This window comes from Bos mutus, chromosome X (genome assembly GCF_027580195.1).
Source record: "Bos mutus isolate GX-2022 chromosome X, NWIPB_WYAK_1.1, whole genome shotgun sequence".
Lineage (NCBI taxonomy): Eukaryota > Metazoa > Chordata > Mammalia > Artiodactyla > Bovidae > Bos > Bos mutus.
In genome coordinates, this window is record NC_091646.1 from 123,965,404 (window position 1) to 123,972,725 (window position 7,322).

The following is a 7,322-nucleotide window of genomic DNA, read 5'->3' on the forward strand; positions in this document are numbered from 1 at the left end:
GATAGGCCAAAAAGTTCATTCGAGTTTTTCCATAAGATGTTACAGAAAAGCCCCAATTAAGTTTTTGGCAAATCCAATAAAAGCAAAAATAAACAAATGGAATTTGATCAAATGTATAAGCTTTTGCACAGCAAAGGAAACCATAAATAAAACAAAAAGATAACCTACAGAATGAGAGAAAATATTTGCAAACTATGCAACCTACAAGGGCTTTACTTCCAAAATATACAGACAGCTCGTACAACTCAGCAACAACAACAACAAAAAAACAAATAACCCAATCAAAACATCGGCAGATGACCTAAAAAGACATACAGATGACCAACAGGCATGTGAAAAGATGTTCAACATTGCTCATTATTAGGCAAATGCAAATCAAAACTACAATGAGGTATCACCTCCACCAGTGAGAAAAGCCATTATTAGAAAGTCCACAAATAATAAATGCTGGAGAGTATGTGGAGAAAAGGGAACCCTCCTGCACTGTTGGTGGGAATGTAAATTGGTGCCAACACTAGGGAAAACAGTATGAAGTTTCCTTAAAAAACTAAAAATGGAGTTTTCATATGAGTTAGCACTCCCATTCCTGGGCATATATCTGGAGAAAACCCTAAATTGAAAATATCCATGCACCCCAGTGTTCATAGCAGCAATATTTATTAATATAATAGCTAATACACGGAAGCAAACTAAATGTCCATCAGCAGATGAATGGATAAAGAATGTGGCACAGATATATAACGGAAAATTACTCAGTCATAAAAGACTGAAATAATACCATTTGAAATATGGGTGGACCTAGAGACTATCATACGAAGTGAAGTAAGTCAGACAAAGGAAAATACCCTAATCTATCTCTTATGTAAATATGTGGAATCCAAAATATGATATAAATGAACTTATTTACAAGACAGAAAAAAACTCACATGAAACAAACTTATGGTTACAAAAGGGAAAGAGGGTGGTTGAGGGATAAATTAGGAGTTTGGGATTGGTAGATACAAACTACTATATATAAAATAAATAAACAATAAGGCCCTATTGTATAACAACACAGGGATATTTGATATCCTATAATAAACCATATGCAAAATAATATGAAAAAGAATATATATATATGTTTATATATATAACATGTATATATGTGTGTATAAATATATATAACTAGTCACTTTGCTGTACACCAAAACTAACACATTGTAAATCAACTATACTTGAGCTAAAAAATAGACCAAAATTACTGTTGAATTATGTTTGTGCCAAACAATTGTAAAAGATTGAAAATCATTTAAAAATTGGGAGGATTACACACTGAGCTTGTTTCACAGATGTCTTGCACTCTTGCTCCCCTTTCAAAACTGGAAATCATAGACTGCATTTTAGGTACAGCTCATGAGAGAAGGAAAGTCTGTAACTCCCATCAGCAGATTTATATTCAAAGAAAATGACTTGGCTATACATCAAAAGCTTAGTGAATGAATGTATATTTACATGTTTTAAGTTAAATAAAATATCTACAGTTTGTATATACCATTTTTTCAATGATTCCTTGTTTTAACTATCATTGTGTTTTTTTCCAATTAAGCAACCAAATTCCGGTTCACATGGATAGGTACAAAGCATCCATTATAAACATGGGAAATTGCTTCTGGAGCTGGCACTTTTGTTTATAAGTAGGATGAAAGAAAGATAGAAGGAGGGGCTCGATCATCTGGTTCTAGAAAGTTCTGAGACTGGAAGGCAATTTATCTGCAATCTTATTACTTGCTATCAATAAGATGGAGCCACAGCTGCCCTATTGTAAACACACCTGAAGCTTCATATTGTCTTTTGGTGTCTTCTTTCCCTCTCCAGGCCATACTTGCCATTTAACTTGATTTCATTGCATGCAGTGCTTGTGTGCGTGCTCGCTCAGTCATGTCTGACTCTTTGTGACCCCATGGACTATAGCCCACCAGGCTCCTCTGTCCATGGGACTTCCCAGGCAAGAATACTGGAGGGGTTGCCATTTCCTTTTGCAGGGGATCTTCCCGACCCGGGGATCAAACCTGCATCTCCTGCATTGGCAGGTGGATTCTTTGCCACTGAGCTGCCAGGGAAGCCCATGCAATGCTTAGGAAGAGATACAGCTTTCTGCCTACCAAATCTCATGCTCCCCTTTCCATGGCGTTTTTGCTAGGGCATGGCTACCCAGACAGGGTGTGCATTCTCCATCCCCATTTCCATCCATATGTGGCCCTGTAACCAGTTCCCATCAACAAAATAAGACTGGAGGTGAGAGGCAGCACTTCCGGGATGGGATTTTGAAGAAGTAAATGTACGTTATCCATGGTCTTTCTCCTCCTGCTGGCTGTTTGCACAGGACTGAGGCTAGGGGGGATGGTAGAACTACAGGGTGGAAGAAGCCTGAGTCACTCACTTGCCATGGCAAAGTCACTTAGTCACTGACCAGGAACACCCACAAGGCACTATTAAGTTTGCAGGGTTGTTTGTTACAGTAGCTAGTGTTATGTCACTTTAATCAACACAGAGATGCTTACCTGAAACCCGCCCTTCTTCATTTTTCTGCCCCTCCTCTTCCTCCCACCATAGCCTCTTATGTCTAATTGGGATTATTATATCTTTTTTTGGTATGAGTTGTGGATTTCTACACAATTGTATGCAAAATGCTGTCTGTAGCTGTATTTTTATGGGAAGAGGGTCCACACTTTTGTGGGCATTTCATATAGGCCTGGGAGCCTTTCAAACTATTATGAAGAGCTGCTCTAAGAAATTCACCTTCAATGTCATATTCCCAATTGAATCCATGACCTTAATTCACCCTATGATTTAGAGATCTGAGTATCTATGGGCAATTCATGGATGCAGATTGAAGTGAAAGCAAAAGTAAAGAGCGCATGCTAGATGGTGAATGCAAATATAGAAGTACATCATGAAGTGAACAGAATCAAATCAGTGGATGGAGGAAGCTGAATGAAAGCCCCTTCTGAGATTTATTAAGTAACTGCCTTTCTCCTGTTGCATAAGTACAGTCCCAAAGCATATCCTGATGACCTAAGAGAGCTACCATCTTCCTTTCCAACAGCCTAATTTATGGCATAGGAATAAGGAGACCCTGTTTATATATACACACACATATATACTGAGAAGCAGCTCTTCTCTAGCTCAATTTATATTTCCTGAGAAGTTGACGTCCAACGAAACCATGTTAACGCCAAGGCAATTAAAAATCTTGGAGTGGGGGCGGCTGTAGGATTCTGCATAGGGCTGGAAATCTGAGACAATGGATCATGCCTGTCCTGAGCATTGAAAATTACTGGGTGGAACTAAGGGTCTCCAGAGAGTTTATTATTCATATGAAGTTGTCTAGTCTTCTCTTCAGAGGCTGGGAATGACCTGAATTCTAAGCCAGGGTTGATGTAGACCTTTCCCATTTGCTTAGTGTCTTTTAATAGAGCAAACATGGATATGTCATATTCATCTTGAAGGCGTGTGGAGGAGTGTGGAGCCACCACACAACATCCCTTTTCCCCAAGAGCAAGCATGCATGTAGGAGGTAGGAATATTCATCCGAGGTAATGGAGAGTTAAACTTTCAGGATCCCCCCTCCACCCTGTTTTTAACTAAGGTCTACTGATACTTTCTCTTGTTGTGCAGTTTGTAGATAAGGAGTCTGTTCTTTGAACATTCTGGACTTTACTTTGAATCACCTGGGAGTCTGGTCAAAAATGTAGATTCCTAGGTCCTACTCCAGACCTCCTGAATCAGCGTCTCAGGAGTGCAGCCCAAGAACCGCTTTTTATACACATGCCTCAGGTGACTCTCAGTCTCACTGGTTTGCCCAGCCCTGGCCCAAGGTCTCTGAGGAGCGGCAGCTCTGGCATGGCACTCTGTTCTACAGGGACTGCGGTGCGCTAGGAGACGTATCTGGCTACACTAGCTAGCAATCATCTGGCTGCTCCATGGTATCTGTGTGTTTGTTCAAAGTGGCATTGGAGGCTGCAGATCTATAGTGAGCTGCAGACATGGGTCTCTGTTCTGCAGGATGGGGTTTGTCAAGGTTGTAAAGAATAAGACCTACTTCGAAAGGTACCAAATGAAACTTAGAAGAAGACAAGATAGTAAGACTGACTACTATGCCAGGAAACGCTTGGTAATCCAGGACAAAAATAAGTATAATACATCCTAATACAAGATGAGTTCATATCACCAACAATCATTTGCCAGATTGCTTATGCCCGTGTATAAGGAGATATGACAGTCTGTGCATCTAATGCCCATGAACTCCCGAAGTCTGGCGAGAAGGCTGACCTGACAAATTATGCTGCAGCACATTGTACTGGTCCACAGATGGTCCAAAGGCTTCTCGATCAGTTTGGCATGGACAAGATCTATGAGGCCATGTGGAGATGTCCAGCGATGAATACAACATGGAAAGCATTGATGGTCAACCTGGTGCCTTCACCTCATATTTGGATGCAGGATCTTGCCAGATCTAACACTAGAAATAAAATTTTGGGGATCCTGAAGGGTGCTGTGGATGGAGGTTTGTTTATCCCTCATAGTACCTAATGGTTCCCTGGTTATGATTCAGAAAGCAAGGAATTCAATGCAGGAGTAGTCCAGAATCACATCCTGGCTCAAACCATTGTAGATGACATGCATTACCTAACTGAAGAAGATGAAGATGCTTATAAGAAATAATTTTCTTAATACATAAAGAACAACGTAACTCCAGACATGATGGAGGAGAGGTATGAGGAAGCTCATGCTGCTATATGAGAGAATCAGTCTATGATAAGAAACTTAAGAAAGAGGTTAAAAAGAAGAGGACCATCCCAAACTGTCACTTGCCCAGAACAGAGATTGAATAGCTTGGAAGGCAAGCTTCCTTAGCACTCAGGAATGGGCTGCTGAGAGCTGGTAAAGCAAATCACACTTTTCTATGAAGATTTTTTGGATTAAGACAGCAATAAATTAATTGACCAAGCAGCCCCCAAAAAAGTGGCTTTGGAGGAAGGAAATGGCGGGGATACTAAAGCCTACACCCCAGCCATGCCATGTATTACCTCACCATCCACCCAGCTACAAGCTAGAAGAGATGCTGAAGTTCAAGTGATAATGTGATTTGCACTTTGAATGAGACACAAAGAAAAAGTTTTTTAAAATCCGGCCTCCTGACATGTGCACCTCAATACCCCAAATGAAAAGAGCAGTGCATTTCCATTGAACTCAGGACTGAAGACTCTCCTGAGGGTGGACCTGGCTGCCCTCCCTGTGATTATAGGCACCCGTAACAGAACTTATTGACATCCCCACATATCCTCCTCCTCCCTCTACACTCCCAAGGCTGCTTGTTGCAAACATCTGTAACTGTCCAGGAGAACACACTTAGCTGGTGCTCAGGGCAAGATGGAAGTGCTGCAGAGTCAGTGCCCCTGAGAGCAGGCCTCAAACGATGACAAATTGTTGGTGGAGAAATACCCTAGCTTCGTCATCCCACCAGCAGGATAACTCTGCAACATGATCAATATTCTCCTCCAGACGCCCCTGGGATTGATCTCCAGGAGCCCATGACAGCCCCTTGCTTATTATCACATGCAGCTATGGCTCCCTTCCCTTCTCTTCTAACTACTTCACTTTCCCAACAGTGTTTTCTGGGACTGCCTTCCAAAAACCAACTTGCATTTGAATTTTTGTCCCTGGATCTGCTTCTGGGGTCACCCATCAGGACGTAAAAGACACAAAGGTGAGCTAACAGCTCTGAATGGACCCTGGAATTGTAAGAGACAAGCGTGGAGGCCAGCAAACACCTGTAACTGTAGCATTTTGGTGTGATGATTAAAATCATCTGACTGGTTTCTGCTCCCATATTGCTGATGGAATATGGAATTGAGTTTAAGTAGTTGGCATATTCCTGAATAATGGTATGAGAATGAGAAGGGTTTTTGTTGTCATTTTTAGGTTGTTGCATTGATAAACCTTCTTTTTTACTGTTAGAAATTATGCTTTATTACAATGCTCTAATATATAAAACATTGTGGGTTTTGGCACTAAGAAAATCAATGAGATCAATGAATCAGAATCAAGTATCCAGAACAGGGATGTAAGCACTTGATTTATGAAAAATGATTCATGACAGAACAATGGGAAAAGGATGATCTTTGCAAAGAATGGTGTTGGATTAATGGGTAGACATATGTAAACCATACTGTGTCTTGGCCACTGATACACCAAGTACAAATACCAGTGCCAAGTGGATCAACTGGATTATAGATCTAAAACTGAAAAGTAAAGTCAGTGTTGATAAACCTTGAAGGGCCAGAGTTTTAGTCCCTTTGACACATTCCAGTTCTCAAGTGTTAAGTTCCTTGAGTGGGTCTGCCCATCTTAGGCTGTCAACTTCCTGAGGACAGTAACTCTCTTTAAAATCTATGCATAAGTGCCAGTGAATATCACAAATGGGTGAGTGATGAACACCTCTGGTGATGATGACCACGGTGGTTTAATTGAATAACTGTGTTTTCATGTTTATTTGGGACTTTAACAGTCACTACAAAGTATTCTGGTTACTACTACTGCTGTATATCAAATTATCCCAAAACTTAGCAACATAAAGCAACACTCTTATTATGCCCACGGATGGGTTCTGTGAGTCAGTAATTCAAACAGGGCACAGTGGGGATGCCTTGCCTCTGCTTCATGTTGTTTGGGGCCTAAGTAAGGAAAACTCAGTGGTTAGAGGTGACTGATTAGCTGGGGGCTAGAAGCACCTGGAGGATCTTCACCCATATCTGGCAGTAGGTCCTGGCTGTTGGCTGGTGTATCCGTTTATCAGAACATATACACATGGCCTCTCTGTGTACCTGTTTGGGCTTCCTCACACCATGGTGGGGTCACGATGGTAGGACTTCTCTTATAGCAGTGTGAATGCTCCAGGAAGCAAGGCAGAAACTGTATCACCTTTTATAACTTAACCTTATGTGTTACTTCTACTTCATTTTATTGGTTATAAGTGAGTCATTAGAACCAGATAAGATTCAAGGAGAATTGATATGGTCACCCACCTCTAGATGGGAAGAGTATCAAAACAGGCACCACATTTTTACTTTTTTATAGGGTAGGAACTGTGTCATAGTTTTCTCTGAATCCCTATCATCTAACTTGGGACATGGCACAGAGTAGATGCCCCATGAGTGATTGGTAGATAGAGCAATGGATAAATGAGAGGAAGGAAAATTCATCCCATTGGAGAGGGTCACTCTGAGGAATATAGACATTTAGTCATTTTTACCTATTTTTGTTTCCATTGCATTTGGTTT

At 41.0% G+C, this 7,322-nt stretch overlaps 1 pseudogene; it reads left to right on the forward strand.

The window, feature by feature from the left end:
* Positions 1-4,045: 4,045 nt before the first annotated feature.
* LOC102269048 (large ribosomal subunit protein uL18-like) lies at positions 4,046-4,927 on the forward strand (annotated as a pseudogene).
* The last annotated feature ends 2,395 nt before the right edge of the window (positions 4,928-7,322 follow it).